We start from the raw sequence: 16,931 nt of genomic DNA on the forward strand, positions 1-16,931 counted from the left end.
CTTCATGAAAACCTGCCCCCTTTATTGACTCATTTTCTGTAAGGAACCCACCCTCCCCTTTCCCCCAGCTTGCTTTCAAACCAAATAAAGTCACTATCATTTAAAAATCATTTATTCTTTATTAATAGATTAGAAAAAGAGGGAGGGAACCCGAGTGGGATTTGGGAGGAGGATCGGTGGGATGGAAAAGGCCACTAAAAAAAGGTTAAAAAAATGACAGGCTTTTGCTTGGGCTGTCCACTGGGGTGGAATGGGAAGGTGTACGGAGCCTCCCCCAACACGTTCTTACACGTCTGGGTGAGGAGGATATGGAACATGGGGAGGGGGGTACAGGGGCTGTAGCGGCAGTCTGTTTTCCTGCAGCCGTTCCTGAAGCTCCACCAGACGCCGGAGCATGTCTGTTTGCTCACGCAGCAGCCCCAGCGTTGCATCCTGCCTCCTCTGATCTTCCTGCCGCCACCTCTCATCTCGAGCGTCCCTCCTGTCCTCACGTTGGTCCCTCCTGTCCTCATGTTCACTGGCTTCTTTCCTATACTTTGAAACTGTTTCCTTCCACTCATTCAGATGAGCTCTGTCACTGCGGCTGGATTCCATAATTTCTGCAAACATCTCGTCTCGTGTCTTCTTCTTATGACGCCTTATCTGTGATAGCCTTTGGGATGGAGGAGGGAGGCTTGAGGAATTTGCAGCTGCTGTAGGGAGGGGAAAAAAGAGAGAATTGTTTAAAAAGATACATTTTGCAGAACAATGCTTATACTCTTTCACGGTGACCAACACTATTCACATTACATAGCACATGTGATTTCTGTGCAAGGTCGCATTTTGCCTCTTAATACTGAGTGCCTGTGGCTTTGCTGCTAGAGATCACAGGTCCGGGCAACAGAATTCGGCTTGCATGCGGCCATGGTAAGCCATTGTCTTACGGCTTCTGCGCCCTCCTTTCCCACATACCAAGCAAAGCCCGTAGAGTGCTGCGGTTTTTCTGTTAACATTCAGCAGCAGCAGAAAACAAACTAACCACCCCCCCCCCTCCCGCCATGAATTCTCTGGGATGATCGCTGTACCCCTCCCCCCACCCCGTGGCTGGTATCAGGGAAGATCCCTGCAGGAACCAAACTAACCACCCCCCCGCCACCCCCCTCCCGCCATAAATTCTCTGGGATGATCACGGTACCCCTCCCCCCACCGCGTGGCTGGTAACAGGGAAGATCCCTGCTAGCCAAACGCGAAAAGCTCAGGGCCAATTTCCCATCTGCGCTTGGCTAACTGCAGGGAAGGATTTATTTTCAGCCACAGGCAAACAGCCCAGTAGGAACGGCCACCTCTGTTCCCTTAATTAAGTTCCCGTATTTCAACCAGGTTACCATGAGTGATATCACTCTCCTGAGGATTACACAACAAGATAAAGAACGGATGTTGCTTGAATGCCAGCAAACACCAGGACCGTACGCTGCCAGGCTTTGTCAGGCAATGATACCAGATTACTTGCTGCAAGCATGGCGTGGTCAAGTATCCTACCATGGAGGACGGAATAAGGCTGCACTGCCCAGAAACCTTGTGGCAAGGCTTTTGGAGTACCTCCAGGAGAGCTTCATGGAGATGTCCCTGGAGGATTTCCGCTCCATCCCCAGACACGTTAACAGACTTTTCCAGTAGCTGAACTGACCGCGAATGCATCCCAAGTCCTCAGGGAAAAGTAATCATTAAAAACCGTTTGCTTTTAAAACAAGTTTTATATTTTAAAAGGTAAACTCACCTGAGGTCCCTTCCATGGGGTCAGGGTCTTGGATACTGGCTTGGGAGGGTTGGGAGGGTACTTCAGTCAGGCTGAGAAAAAGATCCTGGCTGTTGGGGAGAACGGAGTGCTGTGTGCTCTCTGCAAGCTCATCCTCCTCCTCCTCCTCCTCTCCCCCATCGGCAGAATCCTCAGGTGTAGCTGATGAGACTATCCCCGACCCGGAATCCACAATCACAGGTGGGGTAGTGGTGGCGGCCCCCCTAGAATTGCATGCAGCTCGGCGTAGAAGCGGCATGTCCGCGGCTCTGACCCAGAGCGACCGTTTGCCTCCTTTGTTTTTTGATAGGCTTGTCTGAGCTCCTTGACTTTCACGCGGCACTGATCTGAGTCCCTATTGTGGCCTCTCTCTATCATGCCCTTGGAGATTTTTTCAAAAGTTTTGGCATTTCGTCTTTTAGAACGAAGTTCTGCTAGCACTGAATCCTCTCCCCATATAGCGATCAGATCCAGTACCTCCCTCACGGTCCATGCTGGTGCTCTTTTTCGATTATCGGCCTGCATGGTTACCTGTCCTGATGAGCTATCTGTGGTCACCTGTGCTCTCCACGCTGGGCAAACAGGAAATGAAATTCAAATGTTCCCGGGGCTTTTCCTGTCTACCTGGCCAGTGCATCCGAGTTTAGATTGCTGTCCAGAGCGGTCACAATGATGCACTGTGGGATAGCTCCCGGAGGCCAATACCATCGAATTGCGGCCACACTATCCCTAATTCGAAATGTTAAAATCGATTTTGGCGCTACTCCGCTCGTCGGGGTGGAGTACAGAAATCGATTTAAAGGGCCCTTTATTTCGAAATAAATGGCGTTGTTGTGTGGACGGTTGCAGGGTAAATTCGAATTAATGCTGATAAAACCGAATTAAAGTCGTAGTGTAGACCAGGCCACACACACACACAGAGGTTGGTGAGTTACAGAGAGGAGCCTGGATTTCTTTTAAACACGTACAGAACACCTGTTATGAGGGCAGGAACATTTCTCAGCATCGGGATAAGGAGTGCATAGAATATCATGCCCGTCTCTAGCACCTTTCACATAAGGATCTCCAAGCAAGTGCAGGGTCGCCTAGAGGATTCAGGGGGCCTGGGGTCGTCATCGGCGGGAATTGCCACCGAAGACACGGCGCTTCGGCAGCAGGTCCCGGGGCGGAAGGGCCCCCCCCTGTGGGTCTTCAGGGCACTTTGGCGGCCGGTCCCGGGCACAAGGACCCCCCGCCACCAAATTGCCACAGAAGACCTGGAGCGGAAGAAGCCCCACTCTAGGGGCTCTGAAAAACTCTCGTGGGGTCCTGGGGCAAATTGCCCCACTTGCCCCCCCCTCTGGGCGGCCCTGAGCAGGTGGCAGGCCTTCATTAAACACCATTACCATCCCACTGTGCAGGATTCTTCTCCCTGCTGTACAGATGAGGAAATGGATGCACTAAAGTGGCTCGTCCACGTTCACTCTGGCAGGGTCGGGAGTAGAACACGGGAGTCCTGACTCCCAGGCTTCTGCTCGCACTGGACTAGCCCACTCCAGATTCTGCCCTCATGCAAATCCCCTGGCTTCCAGGAGGTTATCCAAGTGCAAATGAGATCCAAGATGAAGCAAGGTCAATTCCCAGCTCTGCTACAGTCTTCCTGATTCACCTTGAGCAAGTCACTTAGCCTCTCTGTGACTCAATTCCCCATCTCTAAAATGGTGATAATAGCCCTGTGTCCCAGGGGTGCAAAAGTGTTAGGTGGTCAGACACTAGGATGATGGGGGGGCAGGGGAGCTATATAAATACCTAAGAAAAAAGAATTCAGCCCGATGGAGTTTGGAAGGTAGATTAAGTTCTAGCTCTGTCTCCTTTGCCCAGTTCCTCTCCTCACCACCCCTCGTTGTAGCCACCATTGGCACTGTCCTGCTATTGTTAATGCTCTGACTGCATCACCAGCCCAGCAATGTGAATCTGTTGCAGGGAAAGGAGAAACTGGCGTTGCCTGCCCTTCATTCAGAAGCTGCATTTAATGCTCAGCACCCAAGATGCCCTCCCTGGCTGGTAGGTAACATGTCATTTAATTCAGTGGTGCTAATGCCATAATTATCTCTGTACACATCTATGGGCAATTTCTGGTCCACTTAGGCCTATTCACTTAAGAGGGCTGCCACTACTTTCTAGGTGTAGGAAATCCCAGCATTGTTTTAATATAGCTATGCTGGTGTCATACTTCCAGGTGTATGCACCAGCTTTCTAATCTCTGGGACTGGCATTTTGTGCCATAGCTCCATGTATATGTGCATATGTATGTAAAAAGATTTGGCACAACTGAGTATTGGCACATTGGCATTTCTCTAATAATCAGGGATTTAGCTGTTGGAATGTCATCCGTCAGCAGAAAAAGGCTGCCTTGTTGTCTCAGAGGGATCTGTCCCAGCTGCCTTTCCCCAGACTGCACAATATCTGCAAAAGCATGCGTGTTCTTAATCAACTCCATCTCATCGAATTAAATTCCAGAGCTGCTGGACCGAAGCTTAAAGAGTTATGTTAAGGGGGAGAAAAAAGGACAGCTCCATCCTTTATGAAAGATTTATTCCCTTCGCCTGGAAAGCCCAGTGATTCCCTGCTGCCCAGGTTCCGTGTAATTTTCCATGTCAACCTGTTTGGGGATATTTTTCTTTCGCCTTCTAATCCTTGTACTCGTTACACCTTCTGCACGGGAAACAAAACCAAAAATAAATAAAAGCCTGATCCCCAACTAATGCAGAGTGCTTACTCAGTCAGATCTGTGTGTTTTAATCATAATCGCTCAAAACACAAAAAGCAGGAATGACAAAGCCAGCAACCCAATCCTGCCGACTAAGTTATTTTTTTCCCCTCTCTCTTCCTCTGGTCTGAACACTTCTGTAAATTGCTGGTTTGATTCCTTAGCCTCTAGGGACAGTCAGCTGAAAAAGGGAGCTCTTTATGTTTTACTCTCTCTCTCTTTTTTTTTTTTTTATCCTCCACTCAGCTTTGTCTCCTCGCTTCAGTGAAATCCATCATGGGGGTCATCTAAGCAGACGTAGGCAGATTCTGCTGGCCTGGCTGATGCCTTCAGATCTCATAAGAACGGAACCAGAGATGAGGGGTGGGTAATAATTTTGGGGGGCCGCTCTGATACATGGAAGCCCTGAAGCCATGAGATCTGATTAAAGCAGCTAGTTGCTCCCAGCAGGGAGCGTGCCAGACCTAAGAACACCCCTTGATTCTCTCATTGCAGAACAAGTTACTGTCTAGAGGAGGTTGCTAGAGTTGGCTATGGGGTGTTCACCCAATGAGTCACATTTCATAGTACAACAGGTCCCAGATACTCAGGTCCAGACTTTGGTAGGAAGTTTAACTCCAGATCAAGACCTCAATGTTTCAGCTCTGGCCCATATCACATTCACAATAACCACCCTCACTGGAATTCTCCTGAAAGATGGGGCATGGGGATGTTCCTCACTGAGCCCTGGGCATGAACTGAGGTGGACCTTTTCGGTCTGTCAGTCCAAATGGCACTTGTCTCTCATGAATGCTATGACAGTGTCAGTGTTACCAATCATCCAGTGCAGTGACTAAATCGGATTCATCTACAGGCTACAGACATTTGGGCTAATTCACCTTTCACCCATCTTGATATCTGGGTGTAGAGCAAAAGATAAATGAGTTTGCTGATCTCTCGTTCTTGTCCTGGCTTGAAACAACACTGTGTTTGGCATGACTGGAAGTATCCGAGAAGTAGGGGCCATGAACATACCAATAGTGATTCTGCAGGGTAAGACTGAGGTGCATCAGCTGCGCAATGTGAGAGGGTTCTCAGGACTGGAATTGCAGAGCGGGCTGCAAGCTGAAACTGAAGTGCATTGGCAAATCTGTGGTAGGACAAGAGTAGAAGGGGATGCTGCATGTCAGGACTGAAGTGAATTATCAGAGCTGTGAATGGTGGGGTGGGGTGAAGTGTAGGGGAAGGAGGAGAATAGGAATGTGAGCTGCCTGTCAAGATTGAGCTGCATGGAGAAGCAGGACTAGTGAAGCAGGGGTGCCACTGGTCAGGAATGAGTTGCCTTGAGGGAGCTTTGGATACTATTGCAAGAGAATAAGAAGAGAGAAGGGTGTGAATGAAACTGCCCTGCAATAAGGGAGAGCTGAGAATCATATCAATGAGAGAGAGCACATGGGAGTCTCACTCTGAGAAAAGTTCTGGAGGGCAGAGTACCTGAGACCTCAACCCCTGGTGATGTAGGAAGCATGTTCTCTGGCATAACCTTGAAACCCTAATGAAGAATCATAGAATATCAGGGTTGGAAGGGACCTCAGGAGGTCATCTAGTCCAACCCCCTGCTCAAAGCAGGACCAATTCCCAACTAAATCATCCCAGACAGGGCTTTGTCAACCTGACCTTAAAAACCTCTAAGAAGGGAGATTCCACCACCTCCCTAGGTAACACATTCCAGTGCTTCACCACCCTCCTAGTGAAAAAGTTTTTCCTAATATCCAACCTAAACCTCCCCAACTGCAACTTGAGACCATTACTCCTTGTTCTGTCATCAGGTACTACTGAGAATAGTCTAGATCCATCCTCTTTGGAACCCCCTTTCAGGTAGTTGAAAGCAGTTATCAAATCCCCCCATATTCTTCTCTTCTGCAGACTAAACGATCCCAGTTCCCTCAGCCTCTCCTCATAAGTCATGTGCTCCAGCCCCCTAATCATTTTCATTGCCCTCCCCTGGACTCTTTCCAATTTTTCCACATCCTTCTTGTAGTGTAGGGCCCAAAACTGGACACAGTACTCCAGATGATGCCTCACCAATGTCGAATAGAGGGGAACGATCACGTCCCTCGATCTGCTGGCAATGCCCCTACTTATACAGCCCAAAATGCCATTAGCCTTCTTGGCAACAAGGGCACACTGTTGACTCATATCCAGCTTCTCGTCCACTGTAACCCCTAGGTCCTTTTCTGTAGAACTGCTTCCTAGCCATTCGGTCCCTAGTCTGTAACAGTGCATGGGATTCTTCCGTCCTAAGTGCAGGACTCTGCACTTGTCCTTGTTGAACCTCATCAGGTTTCTTTTGGCCCAATCCTCTAATTTGTCTAGGTCCCTCTGTATCCTGTCCCTACCCTCCAGCATATCTACCACTCCTCCCAGTTTAGTGTCATCTGCAAACTTGCTGAGAGTGCAGTCCACGCCATCCTCCAGATCATTAATGAAGATATTGAATAAACCAGTGCCTAGGGAGACGGGCATATGGGAGCTTCCATGACCTTGTCTGTTACTCATTACTTCCCTTTTCTTCACACTTTCTTTAAAAAGGAAGCTAGGAGTTGGTCTGAAAGGTCAGGCTGTACTTTTGAGGACAGCAACAGTAAAGCCCTCCAAACGTTACATGCCACTCAGGAAAGAGTTTGCTTTAATTATTGTTCTTTCATAAATTAATTCTCTTTATCTGTTGGCAACTTTTCCTCCCCTAAAAGCAATTCCTGGAAATTGAAATGTAGTGTGTGACTACAGTCATCAAAAGGTGCCAAATACAGTGGTTTGGCTGTGACTCCGGTGCCAGAATGACTCTGTACTGACTGCCTAAAACTGTTCTCTGTGCAAGAATACATGGCGAGAGAGGCTGTGGACGTCTAGAGAGACAGTGATAGAACACGGAATATGAAACCATCCAGACAACCCCCCCAACAAACTCAAATGGTGGCTCACACTGCATGTGGATGGAATCTGCTCATAAACTGGGCCCAGCCCTACCCAACTGTGGTGCTGGAAAAAAGATATGATGAATTATGAGATACAGGTCAGGCTTACGTGACTTACTGTATTTACTATTCCACAAAAGATAGCTGGGCTCTCTCTCTGTTTAATGCACTGTGTTTTTCACATCAGGACAATAAAACTTGGAAATAAGTGTTGAAGGCTGGAATGTCATTGCCTTAGTAACGCTGTTTAGGCTGCCCAGTTCTTCTGTCCTTGGAGCTCCAATGTTATTAGTACTAACAGCAAATAGAGCAGTCTACTAATTTAGCAGACCCAGAAAGGGTTACGTCCAAGTACCCCAAAATTTATTGACTGAGACAACTTACATATCACCTTATGTGTTTCACAGCATTTGTTACCTCGCATTGTTCTTAATATCTTGGATAAAACATTTCTATTCATTATTTTGTCAAACCATCTTATTTTGTAAAGTAGAACCTCAGAGTTACGAGCACCTTGGGAATGTAGGTTGTTTGTAACTCTGAACAAAACATTATGGTTGTTCTTTGAAAATTTACAACTGAACATTGACTTAATACAGCTTTGAAACTTCACTATGCAGAAAAAATAATGCTGCCTTCCCCTTTTTTAGTAGTTTACGTTTAACACAGTATGTCCTGTATTTGTTTTTTTGTTTGTTTGTTTGTTTTGGGGTCTTTGCTGCTGGCTGATGGCATACTTCTGGTTCCAAATGAGGCATGTCGTTGACTGGTCAGTTCGTAATTCTGGTGTTTGTAACTGAGGTTCTACTGTATTAAATTGGGATGTGTCTGTGCTAGCTGGAATACATGTATGTAAATATCCAGTGCTCAGTACACTAGCAGCAACTTTGTCAAGTTCATATACTAAACAGTGAACTTGTAAGCATCTGCTTTAATACATGGCCTAACTTTTGTTTACAGCCTCTGTTCAAACCTCAAATTTTGCACCAAACCCAGTGCTTCAGGTTCTCTCTCTCTCTATTACACTAGGGCCCTGTGGAATTTTAGCTTCCTTCTCCGAGATTGAAGATCTTTGTTAGTGTCATCAGAGTCAAACAGACCCAACACTGATTTCATATTTTTTATATTTGTGAACACACACATGGGCTCCCACAGCAGCTACCAAATAAACAACCAAATGAGCACTTGCTCCTCTGACATATATATGCTTGTTCTAGGCCTCCCACGCAAATACCATGCAAACTACCCTTGCCAGTTACCTTTACCCAATGAATGGTCTGGAGAGGGCAGGCTTCATACCCACAACTGTTATCCCCTTTCTTCTTTAATTACTGCGTGTACACTTTGAACCCTTGTCTACTATATACCCTGTTGCTGAGGTACCATCAACAGGCTTCCCCATTCACCCTGCTGAAAAGGTCATAGGAGGGTGAGGTGGCAGACCAATAGAGAAAAGGAGGAAGACACCCATTCATTCATACTAAGCAAATTGTTTGGCACTCCTATTGCCACTACAAAATGAGATGACAGTGTGGTCGAGTGCTCAGGGGACTGGACTAAGAGTCAAGAGATCTGGGGTGAAATCATGGCCCAACTGAAGTCAATGGCAAAACTGCCTTTGACGTCAATGGAATCAGGATTTCACCCCTGGCTTCTGTTACTAACTGTGCCTCTGTGTGACCTTGGTCGAATCACTTACCCTCAGGGTATCTTCATTTTCCCTCCTGCCCTTCAATTCTCTCTTGTCTATGTAGAGTGAATGCTCTTCAGAGCAGGGAATGTCTCTGACTCTCTGTTTACACAGGGCCTAGCACAATGGAGCCCTGACGTCAGCTGGGCCTCCAGCTGCTACCACAGTACACAAACGAAAAACAGCAATAACACTAACATAGCCACAAACCCCTTCCCATCTGGGCAGCCCCACCCCCAACCACCTCTCAGCTAAAGGGATGAAGGAGAAAACCCTAATCTAGGAGCTCCTCTTCCAGGGACCCTAAAATAAGAAAGCAAGTGGTCCCCAGGCCTGCCACAAGCAGGGTAGCTTTCACACCACAGATCCCTGTCTAAACTCCCAGTCAGACATTGTGAAGGCCTATCTATTGTGTCACACATCTTTGATAAATGGAGAGCATGAACTCCTTGCTCAGCCAGAAGGTCTCAGCAAGGTGAATCCAGTACCAGTGAGAGATGCCAGATTAACAGTCTGGATTCCTCTATCCACAGTACAAGCAGAGCTGGGGCAGTCATCATGGAAGCTTTCATCACACACTGCCCCACCCGTGTGTCACAATCCTGACTTGAAGGGCTCACATCCTGAAGACACTTCTTCAAATCTTTGTTGCTCAGGCCATCAAAAAGGATGCTACTTAGTGCCAGCTAAGAGTGGCAATTTTGCAGCGTGGGGTAGTTGTTGACAAAGAACCGGACTCAGTCCCACCTACTCCTTTCCCATAGATAGGTTTGGCAGGATTCGATTTTTATCGGTAAACGTCGGTAACCATCAATTTCTCTGTACACACACAAAGCAAAAAAATATATATTTCCATCGATAATCATTGAAATTTACAGCTAGGAAAAGTAAGACAAACACACGTGGGGACTTATTAGATTTTGATTGAAGGATATTTACTTCCTATATTTTGACATGTGATGTTGACAATCTGTATTTAACTGTTATAAAGCTTAATAATAATAAATGGAGATATCCCATCTTCTAGAACTGGAAGGGACCTTGACAGGTCATTGAGTCCAGCCCCCTGCCTTCACCCAGCAGGACCAAGTACTTATTTTGCCCCAGATCCCCAAGTGGCCCCCTCAAGGATTGAACTCACAACCCTGGGTTTAGCAGGCCAATGCTTGGACCACTGAGCTATCCCTCTCCCTTATTTTGACATTTTGAATCTCAACATCTACTGTCAAATAATTACTGTCTGACAGCCCCCACTGTCTGACCTCACCCTCATAATTTCCCACAGCTGTAAAAATTGTAATTGATAAAAAATTTTAAAATGCTTAAAAATAAACATTGTTATTTTTTGTCAAAATTATAAAAAATTTAAATTCTGCTAAGCCTACCCATAGACCAACCGATGGGATTCCGGTCCATCTGCGGATGGGACTAACGTAGGCATTAATGAAGTCTGCATTTCCCTGACTGCCATCCTTAGGTGACCCAGGAGACTCCAGACCCTATTTGTTTCAATCAGTTATGGTCACTGTCCGCCTTTCTTCCTGCCACGCACTTTTTTTTTTTTTAAAGAAAATTAATCATTTAATTAAAAATCTTCAAGGAAAAACACAAGTTGGCCTATGTAATGAATTTCTACACCAGCTTTGTCTCTAGTTACAAAGAACTGAATCAATTATGGTCGCTCACCATCCATTCATCTACATTAGTGAGTTTATGTGTTTCCTGCTCCAGGGTGTTTTGTTTTTTTTTCTACTGTGGTTGCTAAAAGTGATGCCAGGGGATTTTTAACAGTTCAGTCTCTGTGTCACAATGAGCTCCCTTGGCTCCAATACTTCCTTGAGCAATAAAGAAGGATGGACCCAGATTTAACTGGTTGGGGAGTGTTCTGTGCAAACTCCAGTGGGTAGAGCTAGCACATATCAGACCTCTGCCCAACACCTTAAAGGGGCACTGTCCTTTAAGAGACTATGGGCCCAATTCTCAGATCCACTCTGGTGGACTAAAGCAGCTGGAAAGAGGACTTAAAAATCTCTCGAGGAGTCATTTGCATGCATGAGTAAATCCCTGGGTGATGCAGAGCTGCTGTATTAGCTCATATACTCCCCCACCCAGCCACTGGCATTGGGGTCGCACTTGGGAGAAAGTGGGCATAATACCCTGGAATATCCCTGGCTGCTCTAAAACATGCCAGGAACAGGACTATCCCTCAGATGGCCACAGAACTGGGGAAATGGGGGAAAGAGACACCTTTATTCCCTTCCCTCTCTGTCTTTAGCATCCTTAAGCTGAGGGCTGGAGGGAATTGAGAAGGTGCATTAGAAAGGTGGATCACAGAGTGGGGCAGGGAAAGGGCAGAGTATTAGAACAGCCTAGAGAGCGCTGGAAAATGAAGTGACTGGAGACTCTGGGCAGGCCCACAGGAGGGCAAAGCACATGTTCTCAATCTGGAGGGTCTTTGTTTCAGAGGAAGGAGAACAAAGCCAGGTCTCCATGGGGAATCCATTGAGTGCACTACTCCTCTGGAAGAGGCTGAAGAGGCACACTATGGGAATACTGCTCAGGGCCTGAACACACCCCAGTGAAGTCAATGTGAACTTTGCCATCAACTTCAGTGGACACAGGTCTGGACACAGGTGCCTTCAATGTTTAAAGGCATAGGAAACAGACCACAGAGGTGTCCACATCGCCAACGAGTAACTTGTTGGCTGCATGCAACTCTTCTGCTACCCCCTCTATTACACCCTGCTCTTCTTTCCCCCTTGTATAGCTCCCCCACTGCCTTTCCCTCACCCCCTCTGTCCTAACAGCCTTTCTCTTTCTCTCATCTCACTCTGCTTCTTCCCCTCCCCCCGGTGCTGCCTCTGTAGTACATTGCTCCTTGCTTTCTCCACTTGCCTTTCCGCTGCAGTATGGAACCTCTTTCTCTCTCTCTTTCCAACCAGGTGGTATTCTTTCCCCTTGAGAGCCTGGCCGGGCCACCCAGACCCACTGCTTGCACAGGCTGTGTTCTCCGCTACTCACAGGCACCTGTGTGGACTGAGCGGGGTTAACCGCCCTGGAACTGTAGGGGATTCTCAGGTTAATTTGTGAAATTAACTTCAGACTCAGCAGCTGCTGCTGCTACTTCAAGGGGGAAAGAAAATGCTGATGGTAACAGCTGCCTGTGTGATTTATGAGCACTCCGGGAGCAGCTGGCAAGTTGTGGAGAGCCGCACATGGAGAAGGGGATTTTCCTGAGGACAACCTTCCTGGGGAAGGGTCACTGTGGGTGTGTTTGGGGGGAAGTTTGTATATCAGCCGATGTTGGGGGGAGGCTCCCTGAGCAGTGACAAGCTCCATCCACCCTCCGGTCTGTCTGCTCATCCTCCTCTTTTGAAGCCTCACCCCCCTTGATGGAGATCCAGCCAAGAGGACAATGCATGGGGTAGTGGGGAGGTGGGGCGGGGGGGGGAGTATGACATCCTTAGAGACCATGGAACAATCCTGATTGAGAAAACGGTCTCCTCCACGTCTCAACGCTGCAGAGAAAATGGAGGGTTAAATGGGGGCCTTTCACAGCCCTCCCACCCCAAAGTGACTGTGTAGGCAACCAAGGCAGCCAGGGTGCATATAAGAGGCCCTCTCACTCCTTCCATCACCTTGATGGTCCAACCTGCTTCATGGTTAACCCATTAAATACATCAATTTCTATTCACGTCACGTTCAGATTAAAACAGCAGCTGGTCGCCCTGCTCCAGGAGAGCTCTGGCAGGACTAATTCATGCCCAGGAGCGGTGGGCGTGCTGCCCCATCCCTGAGGAGACTGCAGTGTGTTCCCCTCTGATCTGGCTGGGCAGCTCCACTAACAGGTGCGGTGGGTTGGCAGGACTATAGACCTTCCTCCTCCTCCTCCTTCTCCATCATCTTTGTGACGGGAGCAGCCCTAGAAGTTCTGTGTCTGGAACTTGCGTTGCATGGAGACTGTTTGCATGGTGCACCGTCCCTATTTGTGTACCTAGACAAGGCCATGCTTCTTTGCTGCAATCTAATATGCTCCAGTGGCCAGGGCCCTGCACCAGGAGTCAGAAGATGTGGGTTTGAGGCCTACCTCTGAGCAAGTCACTTCACCTCTGCTTCCCTTCTTGTCTGTTCAGATTGCAAGTGCTCTGACTCTGTGTATGTACAGCACCTAGCACATTGGGGCCTCTACTGTCTTATAAATAATATTGTAGCTTGAAACTAAGTGGAAATTTCAACCCACGCATTTACAAAACAGAGAATTATAGCTCTGTGATTTTTAGTTCAGTTAATAATTACATTTCTTCATTTGTTTATTGGTCTGGAGGCTTGTCCTCCATGAGCTTTCAAATGCTAATGCTCAGCTCTTCCTATGTTACATGAATGTTTGTGGGGGTAGGAAGTTTACCCTAGCTACAGCAGTAGAGCCATCTACAACCACTGAACAATTATTAATCATGCCCATTGTTGCATGACTAATAATTTGCAAGAACACATCCCCTCCCCATGTCCTGGGGTGACTCTGAAGCAGTCCTGCCTCAGTGTCCCCTGCTCAGCCTGCTTTGGCAGGTGCTGTGACTTGCTGCACTGACTTGGCCCTCAGCTAAGTCCTTAAATAAACACTCACCTGTTCCAGAGATTCCAAATACAAAAATAAACTGAGAATAAAGGCTCTTCCCCCAGGACCCTAGCTGGACCCAGTTCCTCCTACCTGAGGGTCTATCCTCTCTGGTTCGCTGCAGTCTTTTCCACCTGGTAGAGGATCCGAACTAGCCATGGTAGTTCAGGTAGACTCTTCACTGATTGCTGTCCCCCTTTGCTTTCTCAGGCCTCTCTTATCTATAGCCAGTGTCCTCATTTAGCCTCATGACCCTTGTGTCACATGATATCTCTCATCATGAATCATTCTCCTCATGTGAGGAGATGAGTTAAGTTTGTCACTGGTAGATTCTGCCTAGCTCCCCTTAAAGGAGCCAGCCACCCCATGACACACTCCAGAAATTATGAGCTTTGTCTTAAAAATCATGAGATCATTACAAATTAATAAATGTTAGGTTCTTTTCATTTGCCATCTGGCATTTGAGCCTTTAGGCATCACATTTTCAAGCTTTTCTCTGCAGCCATGAGGGCTAGAAATTAACATTTTTGTTTTTAAATGGAATCTGAGATCCTGATGTCTTCAAATGAATCCAGCAGCTGGGGCTTTAAGAAGCATTTAAAACACTGTGCGACTCATGCTGAAGTCATGAGAGCTGGCACCTGGATTTCAAGGTGGCTCTGTTCATGCTTGCATAACTTTAAAATGGCTGAATAGATTTTGCTCAAACTTTACAGAAAAACCAAAACTATCTTTGGGTTGAGAAACAAGAAGAGACAATGTTGGCCCTTATGGGGAATTCTTAGCAGACGTCTTGATAAAATCATAACCAGGGCCGGCCTTAGAGGTGGGCCTCTGGGGCAAATGCCCACGGGCACCATGATCAAGAGGGTGCCATGTAGCAGCACAGAGGCGCGTGCTGCCGGTGTAAAGTCAGAAACTCTCCCAGCTGGCAGGGGAGCGCTCAGTGGGGGGTGGGCGGGCATCCAGATTTCTCCCTGCTTCCTCCCAGCAGAGAAACATGGGGTAGGAGGGTGAGCGGTGATGCAGATACTGCTGCCCCGCAATGTTCCTCCATGCCCCCGTAGGGGTCTGCGAGGTGGGGAGCAAGGACCAATACCAAATGCTCCGTGCATCCAGGTCATGTTCCCCACTGTGAGGCAAGCATCAGGAGCTGCTGCTCTCTGCCCACCCCTTACGCAGCCGATGTGGGGAAAGTGACCAGGATGCAGGGAACCCTGAGATTGATCTTCACTCCTCCCTCCCTCACAGCCCTTAGGGGGGCGCGGAGGAGCAATATTGGAGAGGGGGAACAAGCGTGCATCCAGGTTAGTTTCCCCAAGAGGGCATGAGGGGTGCAGGAGTTCAGGGCAAAGGGGGCACAGTGCAGGTGTTGGAGCACAGAAGGGGGGCAGGGCTTAGGGGTGCAGGGGGCACAGAATAGGAGTTAAGGGGGCAGGAGGGGGCAGGGATTGGGGCGAAGGGGGACAGTGCGTGGACTAGGGGCACAGGCAGGAGGGGGTTGGGGTGCAGGTGGGGAGTGCAGGAATTAGGAGTGAAGGGGGGCAGAGTGCAGTGGTTAGGGGTGCAGGAAGGGAGTGGAGGGGGCACAGTGTAGAGGTTAGGGTGCAGGGGTTGTGGCAAAGGGGGGGGGTGCTGGGGTTAGGGATGCAGGAGGGGGTGAAGGGCTGGGGAGTCCATGGGAGTGATCAGAGTTAGGGGCGCAGTAGGGGGTGAAGGGCTGGGGAGTCCATGGGGGCCAGGGGCAATGGGGGGTGGCACCACACCCATGGCGGTGAGGGGCGCCAAAATACAAGTTCACCCAGGACAAGTTCTCCCAAGTGAACAGCGTCATAAACAGTGTCCACGTAGCCCAATGTGCTGTTCACATCTGTGTCCTAACGTCCTACTGTGTCACTCAGTTTTAAGCAGACGGACCCAACCGACAGTGGCTCCCTTGGCAGGTGCAGGCCGGAGAAGGGATGTCTTTTGAACGTGGTGTGAGGCTGAGGCCCAGGTGCAGCACTGAGACACTACACCGCAGAAGTAGTAGTGGCAATATCAGCAGATTTCTGACCTTCTACCCTCTCCCCAGGGAAAAGACTCCAGCCTTCCATGTAGCAATCATCTTAGAACTCAGAACATTAACAAACAGGGACGCAATTAGCCCAGGTCCCCTGAAGAGAAATACATCTCTTTGTATCACCTGTGGCCTGTAGATGAAAAACCAGGCATTGGAATTGTAGTCAGTATTTACTGAGATACAGACAGTAAAAAATCATGATGGGATGTGTGGAGATGTGTGTGTGTTTGGGGGTGGGGATCATAGCAATACACCATTGAATCTACACCAATTTATATCTGCTCTGGATCTGCCCCATTGTGGACATGATTTGGGGTGTCTGCAAAGCACAGAAATACACTAGTTTGTTATGCAGGTCATCCTAAAACAGGGCCAGTGAATGTTTTGCTCCATACCATCATCTGTTCTGTTCACACCAGGTTTCTAAACTCTTATGGGCAGCAGGGCCGGGTCCAGGCACCAGCGTAGCAAGCAGGTGCCTGGGGCGGCCAATGAAGAGGGGTGTGGCACATAGAATCATAGAATATCAGAGTTGGAAGGGACCTCAAGAGGTCATCTAGTCCAACCCCCTGCTCAAAGCAGGACCAATTCCCAGCTAAATCATCCGGCTGTTCGGCGGCAATTCGGCGGCGGGGCCGTCACTCCCTCTCGGAGCGAAGGGCCTGCTGCCAAATTGCCGCCATAGAATGAAGTGGCGGTAGAGCTGTCGCCGATTGCGATCGCGGCTTTTTTTTTTCCTTCCCTGCTTGGGGTGGCAATGATTTCAGTGAAGGAGGGGCGAGATAAGGACCAGCATTGTGTGTGTGCGGGGGGGCTGTCTTTGGGCTATCGTTGATTGAATGGCTTTGCTTGGTAGTAGAAGACCAGGTATGAGATTGGAGATTGGTTCCCCTTTCTGATAGCGCTACTCCCACAGGCTGGCCACAGCACATGAATGTTTAATATTTAAACTGCTCTTTGTTGTTGACACAGTGGCCGATTTAGCTGCCTCACGTTCACCCTCATTCAGACAGCTGCAGAGTCTGAGGTGGCTGAGTGATCCTAAATATCCAGCATGGAATACCTAGGTTCCCTCAAAGCTCAG

At 48.3% G+C, this 16,931-nt stretch overlaps 1 long non-coding RNA gene across 1 annotated transcript; it reads right to left on the reverse strand.

Moving 5' to 3' along the window:
- Positions 1-7,801: 7,801 nt before the first annotated feature.
- LOC135973590 (uncharacterized) lies at positions 7,802-14,008 on the reverse strand. The gene is made up of 2 exons (XR_010590494.1): positions 13,879-14,008; positions 7,802-9,989 (listed from the first exon to the last, which is right to left on the reverse strand). It is a non-coding gene; the product is annotated as an uncharacterized LOC135973590 (long non-coding RNA).
- Positions 14,009-16,931: the final 2,923 nt, after the last annotated feature.

The sequence above is a fragment of the Chrysemys picta genome, chromosome 9 (genome assembly GCF_011386835.1).
Source record: "Chrysemys picta bellii isolate R12L10 chromosome 9, ASM1138683v2, whole genome shotgun sequence".
Lineage (NCBI taxonomy): Eukaryota > Metazoa > Chordata > Testudines > Emydidae > Chrysemys > Chrysemys picta.